This window comes from Hemicordylus capensis, chromosome 2 (genome assembly GCF_027244095.1).
Source record: "Hemicordylus capensis ecotype Gifberg chromosome 2, rHemCap1.1.pri, whole genome shotgun sequence".
NCBI classification, from domain to species: domain Eukaryota; kingdom Metazoa; phylum Chordata; class Lepidosauria; order Squamata; family Cordylidae; genus Hemicordylus; species Hemicordylus capensis.
In genome coordinates, this window is record NC_069658.1 from 68,140,659 (window position 1) to 68,154,793 (window position 14,135).

General features: G+C 45.3%; 1 protein-coding gene across 6 annotated transcripts in view; it reads left to right on the top strand.

The window, feature by feature from the left end:
- The first annotated feature begins 327 nt into the window (after nt 1-327).
- Nucleotides 328-14,135, top strand: part of PAM (peptidylglycine alpha-amidating monooxygenase) — a 247,407-nt gene continuing 233,599 nt past the window's right edge. Inside the window, exon 1 of one of the 6 annotated variants that reach the window (XM_053291370.1) lies at nt 328-625. The gene's annotated coding sequence lies outside the window, so the exon portion shown is untranslated. The remainder of the gene's footprint in view (nt 626-14,135) is intronic. The other 5 variants (XM_053291368.1, XM_053291367.1, XM_053291365.1 and 2 more) reach the window with 5 other exon arrangements.

Sequence of the window (14,135 nt, forward strand, 5' to 3'; positions counted from 1 at the left end):
GCCCGTGTGTGTACACGGGCCGAGATTGGCTGTGGCTTTCCTATGCGTGTAACACGTACACAACACAGTTGCCACACACCTGACAATCTATATGCCAGATCGGAACTTTTGGGTGGGGTTTTTTCACGTTTGGAAGCGGCCCTAGGTGCGCAGAGCAGCTGCTTATAAGGAAGACTACCTCCCACCACCCTTGGGATGGGAACATCCTCGGGTTCCCTTCCTTCCCTCAGTCCGTTGTTTGATCAACGAAGGACAACGTGAGGAGGGGATCGCCCTGTGCTGTTGCCTCGCAGACGTCCAAAAAAGGGACCTTTCCTTCCAGACCTCTTTCCCGCCATTCCGCCGGGACTGGGGCTTCCTCAGCCAAGCTCCACAGCCGAGCGTGGCGAAGCAAAACAAAAGCTCCGTCGGCAGGCAGCCCCGTGTCCAAAGGCCGCCTCTATTTGGGTTTTGGAGAGGCGGAGCTGCGCGCTGGCGGTGGGAAGGCTCAGGGCGGGTCTAGCGGGCTGCGGGGCGGGCCGAGGCTCCACTCGGCGACAGGAAGACACCGTCGCGGCCGTTTGCTCGAGTCTGGGGAAAGCCCCGGGTCGGTCGTCAGCCCCTCTGAGCTGTGCGGGCTTTGGCGGTGAGTAGCAGCCCGAGGGGGAAGGGGGCGAGAAAGCGAAGGGGCGACGCAGCAGAACGGAGGAGGGCAAGTTGTGCTCCCCTTGCGTGTGGGCACCACCGGAGCCTGGTCAGGCGGGCGGCTGCGCCTCCCCTTCATCTCTCTGGGCCAGCCCGACGCCGCTTCCCAGACCTCCTTTATACCGCTCTCCCCCACGGGCACGAGTTCTCGTCCCCCTTTACCTGCCGGCTTGCTGTTCTCCCCCCCCCCGCCTCCGTCCTTAAATGCCCCCTTTCCTTCCTCCTTTCCTTCTCTTCTCTGGACCACGCCGAGTCTGGGGATCCCGCCGGGCACCTGCCTCTCCCCTTGCCCGCCCCGGTGGCGAGTGCGTGTCTCTTTCCTTGCATTCCTTCCAGGCAGAGGGAGGCGCCGCCGCCGCCGCTTATTTTGCTGTTGAGCAACTTTTTGCTAGTGCCCGGGAGGAGGTTAGTTGGCATGACGGGGGTAGTAGGGAGCAAACTTGGGCACTGCCCGGGTGGGCGACGGGGGGCATGTGAGGCTCGCCTCCTCTCCATCCTCTTAGGGGGAGGGAGGATGGGCGAGTGGAGATCCGCTTCGAGGCCGCCACGAGCTGGAAGAGTCTGTCGGACCCAGGCTGAATGTTCCCCCTCCCCTCCCCGCTCCCTCTGATTTCTTGGCTGGTGGGGATTGTTATTGTTTTGAGGGCTGCTTCTTCCGCGATGGTGCCTGGGCGAGGAGTGTGGCTACAGCAGAGCAGCGGGCAAAGAAGAGCGCTCCCCTGGGGAAATAATAATCCTTTTTGGCTGCGGCTGGCGAGATAGTTTAAGGATCTCTCCGGTAGATAACCTCCTTCTCGTAGAGGTTTATCGCTCGGACACATTCAGTTCACCCTTTTATCCCCCACCCCTCGCTCTCCTGTGAGGTTTATAAAATCCATGATTCGTGGCTTCACGCTTTTTAAAGCTTTAATCCGTTCTTTCCTATCTGCTGGAGGGTGGGGGGAGAAGGAGGACCAGTGTTGATTCACACAACATGAGGTCGGTTCCCTCCTCTCTTCTTTGGTAAGGAAGCCCAGGAGTGAACCGCTGTGCTTTTCTCTACAAAGTTTCCCATGCTGCCTTCCATTAATCTTGAGTCTTGTCTTCTGCTGTTGTACTGAAGACAGAAACGCTGCTGGACATTTTGGCATGCATTGCATTGAGTGTGTGTGTGGTTTTTGTATGTGCAAGTAATGTTATGATAGGGCCAGATCAGGGGTGTAGTTATACCTGAGCAGATGGGTTCAAAGAACCTGGGGCTCCCAGATTCCACTCCTCCCTATTTTCTTCATTATTTCCCTCACTTTAAGGGGTTGCCAGGGAGAGGGTGAACACGGCCCCCTCTCCCCTAGCTATGCCCCTGGGCCAGATCTTGAGAGAATGAGCCTCCAGTCTAAAAATGTTCTATAGAAGTGATAGGTTATATTACCTAAATATTGTCTGTGTGCAGAAGTAATGTGTGTGGCTTTTATCATCTGAGGTAGCAGCTACTTTATGCCTTTTCAGTGCATGGTCCCCTCTTTATCTCAACCTACAACTAGCCTACAATTAAGCTACAAGTAGCTTTATTACAACCTACAAGTGTAGGCTACAACATAGTGCCACTTTGGATTTTTTTGCTATGTCCATTCTTCTTCGCTTTCTCTGGTTTGCTCCCCTTCCCAATCAATTTGTGTGTCAAGTTTTTCTCTGTCTTCTTTCTCCTTTAACCCTAACAAAATAAATGGTGGTTGTGCTGATAAGCCATCTTTGCTGGGTTGAGTTGAGGTCCTGCCATCAGTATTTGCAAACTGCCTCTGAATGACATAATAAAGCTTCTACATGTTGTGTATACAACATCAGCTTAATATAGCACTTTCTGTTTCCTAGATATGCAGTGTTTTTTGTTGCAGGCCATGCTGTGAACTATTTTTGTGATGATGTTCGTTGAAACTTTGACAGGCATAAGCTGCTGAGAAAACTTGGTGCTAAGACAAATGTAGAAAGTCCCTTTAGCTTACTTGTGTTCAAAAGTTTACAAATAACTCAAGATTTGATTCTACAAACATACACTCTTTCCAGTTTGCATCAGTATGTTGGTAACCACATACGGCATGTAGAAAGAGAAATGAAAAGTAGTACTTTGTGTTGGACCAGCTAGACTCTTAAAATACTGAACAGCTGCTTTTGAACTACATTTGGAAGCTATACACTAAGCCTGGCTTTCTGTAATTTCGATATAAAGTGATCTACTCTTAGGCTAATTGATCAAAGTGTTTTAGAATGGGAAACATAGAACGAAAATATCTTCATTTCCAAAATGAATGACTTTCTCATTTGTGGTGTTATGTTTTTTGTTTTTTCTTTCCAATATTATTAGAGTTTGTGAAGGAAAGGGCAAGGCACAGGTTTGTCACAAGTTATAGTAGGAGAGGCAAGCTTTGGTTGCTTTTTATCAGACTGATATTTTAGAATACTACTTCATTTCATTGTACTGTTGAGATTGTAACTTGATTTCACAATAGAAGTTACGATTTTGGGGACAATGGTGAATATATAGTTGCTTTTTTATCTCTCGATAAGTAGTACTCATAAATATTAAGCCATGTATTTAGTGTTCATGCTAACCTTTTGGAGCACTTAATGTTAGAATCACTTGAACATAATAGATGGTTTAATGCAACTTATTATATTTTAAAATCTCTGTTATTAAGCATCTCTGTGAGATTAAAAAGCAATCATAAAACATATCTAGTTAGTCAGTACCAAATTGCAGCAGAATTTGACTGATGGAAGATCCAGAAGTGGTGATGTGTGTGTGTGTGTGTGTGTGTGTGTGTGTGTGCTGCCTCTTCCCCTCACCAAGCTTCAGGACTGACTGTTGCCAGCACAGCAAACATGGTGGTGGTTGCACAGAGGAAACTGTTCTGCATGAAGCTGTTCCTCATCTGGCTGTGGAAATTTTAATCTAGCCCATGCATCCCATCCCAAAAGAGAGGTTATGCTGGTGGGTGAACCCAACATTGCCCAACTAAGCTGCTATAAGTCCAGTTTGCTAGAATCTGTTTAGGGCTGTGATGGCATCAATCAGTCCCAAAGCTTAGTGAGGGGAAGGGAGAAAGAACCATGAGAAAACTGATGCTATTTTAGAACTTTTGTGAGCTAAGCAGGTGCTTCCTGTGAGTTGCAACAATGGTCAGACTGGGAATAAGGTATCTTATTCAGCTCCTGGCTGGGAGTGTTGGAAACTGGTTGGTGGCACTTGAGGGAATACAGCAGCATCTCTGGATGTAAGGCATGGTGGGATCTGCATAAGAGGCTTGAGCTTTGTTGGACTGAGCACTGCGCTGATACCTTTCTAAATCCAAAGGGGCATGATAGGTCTTTGCCTTTTTTTTGCCTTTGCCATACTGGAGCATTGTCTTGCCCATTTTGTGTAGTACAAAAAATGACAGCAGCACCCAGTAGCTGTGCCACTATAAAAGGGAATAATGAACCAAGGATGCAGAAAAGGGCAACATGCTATTCTGAAGTTTGTGTATGTATTTTGAGCACAAATAAACTATTCCACTGGGAATATATGAAAACCACTCCCCCCCCCACATTACCCATACTCTATAGTATTTTAATATAACATTATCAGCTGTATAACATTACATTAATCCTCTGTGAGCTATATCTGAGGTTTGCATTTACCATGGTGCTACTTTCAGATACTGGAACTATATTTGGGAGCAATCTACCTATGTAATGTTCTCCTTCTGAACTATTTCACTAGCGTGGGCTGGCAAACTACTGCTAGAATGCTGCAAGGCAAGAAATGTAATAACTCTGTTTGGAAATCCAGCAGCCTTCCACTGTTATCTGACTGACTAGCTGATTCTGGACGAGACTTTCATGTTCAGAGTGCTTCCTTGAGCTCTGTTAGGTTCCATCCACCAAGAACTGCTGTAATTTATCTTCTATTAGGGATGTGCATAGAACCAGCAGGGGCCGGTTCAAAGGTGGGGGGAGGATAACTTTAAGGGTGGGAGTGGGTGCACATCCCCCCTGCCCGTTTCCCCCACTGTCACTCACTAAAAAACTGGTCCAGCAGGAAGGCAGTTACCTCCCTTCCGCCCCATCCTCTCCTTGGACTGGAAGTAAGCTGAAGTAGCCTGTGCATGGGCTACTATTTCCCTGTTACTCAGGGAAGGGAACATGATGACTTCCTAGAAGAGGATATGTATATGAGGGAGGGCAAAGGACCCTGAGGGAATCTGTCCCACTGTGACCTAGTATGTTCTTGCAAGAACATGTCCTCTCATGTAATGTTATACAGCTCACCCTGGCAAAGCAGTCCATGCAGACCAAATCACACTCCGGCTCACCTGACAGCTTCCTGCCGGCAGACTAGCACTCTCATGAGAGGGTCAGTCTACTGGGAAGGACCATTGGGACAAGCACGCTGGGTCTTCCATTGGACTGTGTACTCATGAGTTGAGCAAACTCGAGAAAAGGAGGCCCCACTTGCGTGGGGCCGCCAAGGATACTGTGATGCTCCATGTTTCAGAGCCTAGCTGCATGTGTGGACAGGGGGAACATCAGGTTTAGGGACAGATCTTTACTCCCAAAATTCCTGGATGTGGGCTGGCGTTGTGCCATATGCAGATCTGCTGCCGTGGGGAATTACAGGAGAGGGGAGCCCCAATTTCCAGCACCTCAGAAAAGGGAGGCCGCCGTTTCGGGGCACAAGCAAGGGTGCATATGTCTACATGGGTGGATTTGCTGGCAGAGGGAATGCTGTGACAGCTACTTGGTGGCAGTTGCCAAGACAGGGACAGCAGTTTGTGTGGTACCACGGCTTTCCTGCCTAGAGTAACCTGTGTCTATATAGGGCCCCCCATGGCCGGACACTCATGAGAGAACTGTACATTGGACAAGGGGGTATTTTGGCATCACATATTATTAGAGATTCTGCCCAACACCCTGGTCCCACATTCAGTTCTTCTCATGAGTAGTGAGGGGATGTCCCTATGGCCTTATACTCCCATGAGTGAGCAGTCTGCTTGGAATCAGCATCTGTAGTTATCACACATGTTGAATCTCTCCTTTCACTGGAGCAGTGCTGATCTTGCTGGCCAACCCTTCCCTTGAGTAAGCCTAGTGTCCCCACAGGTACCCCTAAGGGAAAGGGGACGGGCCCCACTTCCCCAACTTTTTTGTGCAAAAATTAGAAACTGGTTGTTCAAGAATCCCTGCTTGAGGGGAGCAAGGGGCAGAGTGCCACTTGACAGGCTGACATGCTTGGGTGGGGTGTTGTGGCGTCCCTGTTGCTGAGCAACTGCATCGGACAGGAGGGGCGAGGCTGGTGCTTGGAGAGGTGGCCAGTGAGAAGCACAGCAGGCATGGAGCGGGTGAGATCCCAGGCAGGTCTGTGCCTCTGTCTCTATGATTGCAGTTTCAAAAACCTCACAGAAATGTGGTTATGGCACCAGCTGTGTTTGGACATAAAACTTTGGTGGCCAAACCTTTGGTCCCGGCGTCGAACCTTACTGCAAAATGAAGGTTTAAATTGGAGTTTGGCAAGACAAACTGCAGGTTGCTTTTGGCTCAAAATCACGGTTGCACAAATTCAGGTGTAATGGAGTTCCAACCTCTGCCCCATTTTAAGTCTGGTTTCGTGTTACATATGTATTTGGCCCCAAACTGTTCTACCCAGGACTGGAGCTGGGTGTGCTCCCAGTTTTGTGTGGAAGCAAGGTAGGAAGAATACCTGGGTAGCTTTTCGTTCTACCTTGCTTCCATGTAATCACTTCTACCTAGATTTTCCTCTTACCTTGCCTCCACACAACTGAAAATTGGGCGCATACACAGCTTGTAAACCCAGGTAGAACATGTTTTTTGATTGTGTGAATGACCTCAGCATGCTTCTTCTGAGCATGACCAAGCAATCCTCTGGGGTGTGGTTAAGTTTCCATAATCATGTTTGGTATAGGCATTCTTCTGAGCACCTCAGTCAAAGGTGGCTTAATAGCCAAGCCCTGGGCAGGGGCAAGTGACCACAGTATTGTGCTCCAACATTTTGCAGCTATTTTGTTGTGTGGTTTGCTAGACAACGTCTCTGCTCCCCCCTGTAGCACCAATATGTATTTAGTACTTAGTTTCAGGACTTTTTTCTGTCCCCCACATGATTTAATTTAAAGCCCTCTTGATCAGGTTCAGAAGGCTTCTGCCAAACACATTTCTCCCAGTCTTTGAGGTATAGCTCATTTCCTACTAGTGCTCCTTCATTAAAGCTTGGACCATGGTCCCAGAAACTAAATCTCCCTTATTTGTGTAACCAGTCATCTGCATAAAGTATTGCAGTCTTCTACCTTTTTACAAGAAGAATTGACAAGAACACCACATGAGGTCTAAGGTCCTTCACCTTCTTTTCTAGAGTTTTGCAGTCAGATATGATATATATATAGTTGTGCCTGATAGTGTCATTCACTTTCATATGGGTAAGCTACAGGGAATAAAGATCAGTGAGTCTGATAAATCTTAGCAACCTGTTCATCATGTTCTGGATCTGTGCACTGGTAGGACAGCACACTTCTTGAGCTAGCAGATCCATTTGGCCTCCATGCCCCTTCAGCAGGGCGTCACCAACCACCACTACTCCTCTTTTCCTCCTCCTTTCTGTAGTTAGTAGTTCAGTCATCTTGGTCCTTAAAGGATTGAGAGTGTTCCATTTCACGTGATGTAGCCTGCCCTAGCTGTTCTCTCTGGATATGCAGGACTACTCTCAATGGAAAGATACTGAAAGCAGTTTCTTAATTCCAGTGATTCAAAATGCCTTCTGATTCTCCTGTTCTTGTTACTCACTTTCTTCCATGCAGTTTCTTTTCCAAACAGATCTTGTCTTCCTCATTCAGTCTCCTGCTGTTTTCCTTGCTGCAATGTTCCCTATGTACCGGATCAAGAACTCCTCATTGTTCTTAATGAGGCATAGTGTGGATGGAAACTTCTCCTCCAGTTCTCTTGTCTGTCTTTCAGCATAACTACTAGCTTATTTTTGCTGCCAGTATAGTTTGTGATGCTTTGGGGCAAGAAAACAAACCTAGTGCACACATTAAAGTTAAGCACTACAGAGACCCTCACTGTCCATTTTATTACCTCTTTTTTACATCTTCACCTTTTCCTTTATCCTAGCTAAAAGAGCAAAGAGGCATCTTTTAAAGGTTGTGATTCTCTTTATTTAGCAGAGGGAGAGCATTGGCCCTATTCATCCCCATCATGGCATTTCTTCAGTAGCTATTGCTGGTCTCTATCTTATATTTCTTTTTTCTATTGTGAGCCCTTTGGGGGACAGGGAGCCATTTCATTTCTTCATTTCATCTGTCTATCTATCTATCTATCTATCTATCTATCTATCTATGTAAACCACTTTGGGGACTTTGGTTAAAAAAGGTATATAAATATTTGTATTTACTGATGGAGTGACCCTTGCATCTTCCTTCCTCTTTTTTTCCCTAACTGTGGTTTAAAGCAAATCAATTTCTGAGTTCAGACATCATGCAGAACTATAATTAACTTCAGAATGAAAGTACAAGGTTTCTCCCCGCCCCCCCCCCCCGCCCCGCATGTGAAACAGAGAACCAAGGGGAAAGCACAAAAGCATGCAACTCGCAAAGGCTCGATCACATAGTGGGAAAGCTAAAAAGTGAGAAAAAACCCTACCAGATACAAGCAGCAGATAAAACAATAAAAAGATGCATTTCCAATTGCATTTTTAAAAGGAGGGGAGGAGCATGGTGAAGCTCTTCAGGGAGGGCATTCCAAAGCTGAGGGGTCACAACCGAAAAGGTACTTCTTAGTACTTTCCTTTGCATTTCTATCCCAATCTTCCTCCAAGGATCTCAGAGCAGTATCATGGTTATGTTTATCCTCACAACAACCCTGTGAGGTAGATTAGGTTGAGAGATATGTGACTGGCCCAGAGTTGCCCAGTGAGTTTCATGGCTGAATGGGTATTTGAACTCAGGTCTCCCCAGGCCTTGTCCCACACTCTAACCACTACACTGGCTCTCATTATTTCTGGGGTGCAAATATTGTGCATGTTGGTGATAACTTGGCATTACATTTTGCCTTCTAGCATTGCAATCATATTGTCTTAATTTTTGACCTCCACTTTTTTTTAAATAGAAAACTTGTTATTAAGGCTATTATTGTGTAATAAATCCATGCCTTTGGTCCAGTTCTAAAGTTTGTTTCTTTCTTTGTCACTTAAGATTTCCTTTAAAATGCCAAGCTTCTCCTCTCATCTGGGCTTCCTTTAGGCTGGTCTTCTGTATATCCTATCTGGCTACTGATCTTTGATCATTAGCTTTAGCCAACCATTATTAGCATCCTTCTTAATCACATTAAGATGAATTTGACCTACTGGTTAAGTAGGCCACCTTGCATTGGGACAGATGTTCTTCGTCCATGCTAGTAGTTTCTTAAATGCACCCCATACTATATGTTATAGATCTGGAAGAGTGATTTAGTACTAAAATCCTGGAACGACTTATGACCATCTTAGAAATGCTATTCTGAACAATGCGCTTTTTAAGGCAGACTGCATTAAGGAGCTTTAGTAGAGTTAAAAGCAAATGCAGTATACAGTACATATAAAGTGGATGTCTTATTTTACTTAACTGCCATCTGCCTTACAAGACTTCTATGAGACCAGAATAAAACGGGGAAAGGAAAAATGCCTAATTCTTGGTTCATTAAATCTCCAGTTCTTGCATATTTTCTGTTTTGGTACTTCATGTCTGAAGGGCTTCTGTATGCCGAGCAACCAGCCATGTCTCTTTAAAAGCTTTAATTATTTGTAAACTAATTTAGTCTCTCCTAGCTTCCTGCTCTTGTACTGTAAAGAGCTGCAAACTCAACCATGATATCATTTTAGTATGCGCATGTAACAAAACACACACACACACACACACACACACACACACACACACACACACACGACATGCAACAAAAAGAGGCTGTGAATATAGTACAGTATTCTGTATATTTTGTTGCAGGTTCTACGTGTGTGTGGAGTCAGCCTGGTACAGACAGTCAGCTGTGGTACTGTTCAGATCGCATGGCAAAGGGATTGGTGGTCTTTTTCCTTCCTTCTGAAACATCCCCTATGTAGTTCAGAAAAGGGAGTCTTTGAATCTCACAGCATGGATCCCTGCTACCCATCTGAAGTTCGTTCTCTTCAGGATACTTACTGCAAGCAATGAGGAGGCCAATTCCCAGTCTTTCCCCTTGCCCTCCACATTTCCCTGTAGACACCCAAATATTGTTGAACTGCTGTCAAAAATAGGTTTAAATAATAGATTCATACAGCCTACTCAAATTTTGGTTTATTTTTTTCTGCCTTGGAGATGAAATGAGAGGTGCCCACAGAAAAAGAACCCAGGATTTTAGTATATCTGTGCTTGGGCAGTGCAACTCCTCCCCTCCAACAAAAGATAACAGAAAAGGTGGGAGGTTCTCTCTCCAGAACATGAGATAAGTTTAGAAGTTTCTTATCTCTGTATGTCTTGGATTGTCTGAAACGCCATATGGATCCTGAAAGTTCAAAGGATTATCTGCTTTTGTTTTTAGGTCTTTGGGTCGCTTGTGGTGAAATGTCTGACTGGCCCTTTCTATCATGAGATGCAGGACATGAGCACATGAATCCCATCCCTCTCAGCATGCTGCCTCTCAGCTTCATAATTGTGAGGGATGGTTAATCTTTAATGCAGTATATTTAAAACGTGTGTGAGGGGTGGTTCAGTTAAACTGGCCACGCAGGCAATTATGAGGTTGGGATGGTGCACTGGAAGCAGGAGTGGGATGTGCATACTCACACCCCACATACTAGGTGGGCCCTATTGGTTGAACCTCCCCAGTTTCTTTCAGTTTACAAACTTAGCTATGCAGAAACCAATTCCTTATTTTTGAGTGCCCCTGTTTTGCATTCAAACTGATAAGTGCACCCAGCCACCTGAATCGCTGCTAACTGGGAAAGAGGCACCTTAAGTGGTGAGTCTCTTATACTTAGCAAGGGGAGAGCAATTTTCCCTGTTCAGCCACAGCACAGCACTCTTCCAGTGGCTGTTGCTGGTGTCTACTTTGTTTGTGTCTTGTTAGACTGTGGACCTTTTAGTGAAAGGAAACACATACATACATACATACATACATTTATGAATGAATGAAGATGACCCTGGGTTTAAGATGACCCCCTTTAAAATATGGGTTAAATATAGGTTATACTATTTACTCAAAAGGAAGAGGAACCTGAATTTAAGATCCCCCCCACCCCAAAAATTTTAACATAAAAAAACTTGGTAAAATCCTAGTCTTGGTTTCAGGTAAATACAGTGGGGCTATTCCCACCACCTACCAGATGGGCAGGGGGAAGGCTTCCCAAATCTTACCTCTCCCCCAGACGATCCTGTTAAGCCTGGTGGGAATGTGCTCCTTGTTCCCACACAATGAACCCTCTGTGCAGCTTGGTGCAGGGCAGATTGATCTGAGGCCAGGACTCTGTGTGTGTGTGTGTGTGTGTGTGTTTTACGAACCATGGTCAGCTTACAAATCAATTACAGATAATAGAATACAGAAAATCCTGCAAAAGGTAACAATTGCTAGAAAGTAATAAAACATCAATCACATATAGTACCAAACAGAAACTTAACTAGCAATTGCTAACGATAAAAGTATGAATATAAGACTAAAAGTTCAAGGAGAACATACACATGAAATAAAATGCTGACGTAACCACATAACATTAGAGCAAAACTTTGTCACCTTATATGTAACAGGTGGAAATTGATCTGCCAGAAGATAAGAAACACAAAAATCTTCTGACCGTCCTAGAAAAGGTGCCAGACAGGGAGATATCAGGGAGCATCTTAGCTCTCTGTAAAACGAGCAGTGGAGCAATACATGTTGGATAGATTCAATCTCCCCATAGCCACAAGGGCATATTCTACCTTCCCTAGGTATACTCTTTATTCTCCCCGCAAGCACAGTCGATGGGAGCATATCATACCTTGCTCTAAAAAAAGCCCTCAGATAGCGCAGATTCTCTAAGGTATACAAATAAGTAGTGGGACCTCTAACAGCAATACAAAAACCCAACCTTCTTCTTGAGCATTCAGGGATCATAGAGAGCTCGTGTTGATTTTCAATATCCAGGATTCTCTGCTTCAAGGCCAGTAGACCTTGATTATGGCTCAGCAAAACCAGATAATCCATGGAAAATTCCAGTGAAAGAATTTTAGCATGAATTGCCTGGGGCCATGAGGACTGAAAACCATCAGCCAAAATCGCTGAGATCCATCCTTGAGGAAAGAAGTTTATCCTAAGCCAAAAGGCTAGGATCAGCATCCAAGCTCTGGCCTCCAGTTCTCAGAACACCCAGATCAGCTCTCAACATCACAGAAGAAGCACATCTGGGTGCTCTCAGGATTGCCCAAAGAAATTTTGTACAGCTTCCAGGGGTTTATAGGAAGGATAGGGTCCTAACTGCGCACCATACAATAGCTGACTCCTAGCTTTGGCTGCAAACAACTTGAGAGCTGCCGGTATGATCTCACCGCCTCCAGTACTTAAAAAACCCTCTGTATAGCCAAGGAACTCTTCTGAGCCATCAAGGTTACATATTCCATATGAGCCTTCCAGGTCCCTCTGGCATGCAAGACCACTCCCAGATATTTATAGGTATAAAACTGCTCGAGCTGATGATTATCTATCGACCGGCGTAATAGTTTGGATCTTCTCGCAAAGACCATAACCTTTGACTTCTGATAGTTAATGGAGAACTGGTTGGTTCTACAATAAAGAGCCAGACGTTTCAAGGCTCTTCTAAGGCCAACTGGTGACCTGGCCATAATGGCATCATCATCTGCATATAATAACAGAGGCATACTTACTCCTGCAATTGGTGGAGAATGAAAACTAGAGTCACATAAACAAGGGGAAGATCATTAATCAAAAAGGTAAAAAGCATAGGAGCTAAAATGCTCCCTTGTCTGACAGGTAGGAATCGGCTGGAATAAAGCTCCTTTGGGATGAGGTCTTATTCTAATATTCGAATTTTCATGAAGCTGTTGTATCCAAAAAAAAAAAGCAGCCGCTTATCAATGTTGGTTTGCCCCAGCTTCTCCCACAGAAGACATCTAGGTATAGAGTCAAAGGCTGACTTAAAATTGATAAAGGCCACAAAAAAAGAGGACCCAGGCTTGCTTCCATATTTTTCAGTTAGGTGCTGGAGAATGAATACCTGATCGAGGGTAGAGCGCCCAGGTCTAAATCCAGCCTGCTCTTTCCCTAAAATGGCATGCTCGTCTAACCAGGCTTGCAGTTTAACTAAAAGATGTTTGGCATACAACTTGCTCACAATGCTTAAGAGCGAGATAGGTCTATAATTAGAGGGAATATTCCTCTTTCCCTTCTTAAAGATGGGCATGGTAATAGCCGTCCCCCATTCTTTCAGGAAGCACCCTGTGGCATCGATATGAATAAACAGGGCAGCCAGCAAGGGAGTCCACCACTCAGCATTTGCTTTGATAATTTCAGGAAAAATATAATCGGACCCTGTGGCCTTGTCCTCTTTCAGATCTCCTATAAGGCTCTCCATCTCAGCAGTTGCAACCGGGGGCCAAACCGGAAGGGAGCCAAGCTCCAACTTCACCGGAGTCCAAGAGAATGTCTCGGAGTTCTATAAAGCACTAAAGTGGGACACCCATTCATTCATAGGGATCTGACGTATAGCCCGGGGTATGCAGGAGTGGGGATGCCTATTCACAATGCGCCAAAAGGAAATTGAGTTAGATCCCTTAGCTGCCTCTAACAGAGCCTTCCCTGAGGACCTTAAAGCCTCTTCTTTTTCTTCACTCTGTGAAGCCCACAATGCACCATGTGACACCCGCACTGCATTGGGGGATTCCCCCAAGAGATGGGTGCTCTTAGACACCCATCTCTGTGTGCAGCCAGGCTGGAAGCAGCCTGTGCTCACACATGGGCAGGTAGCTGGGGGTGAGGGAATGCTTGCTCCCTTAACCTTGACTAACAGCTGGGCTTAAAAGCTGGGCCAGGCAGTGCTGCCTAACTTGGGCTGGGTGTCTCTAGCCGAGGTCAGGCTACACGTGAGAACAGCCTCAGTATGTTTTTCTATGTAAACCCCTTTATACAGGGGTTTGTTTGTTGGTTGGTTGGAAAAAAATCTTTTCCCAACAAAACCTTCACCTTTTAAAAAAACAAAAACAAAATGGTATAAAGTAATACTTATAATTTGCTGTTAGAGGACTGGTATGTATATATATGTTACTGTAAACACCCATACTTGTTCAGAAGAATATGAAAGATGAAAAGATTTCAGATGACTTTCTTTGCTAGAAGGATACTTCTGAGAGTGAAGGGGCTGGGTCTCAAGTACCAGCTTCCCCCGTCCAAGTAAAGGGCATACTAGCAAGTCCTCTTGCAACAGTTATTTC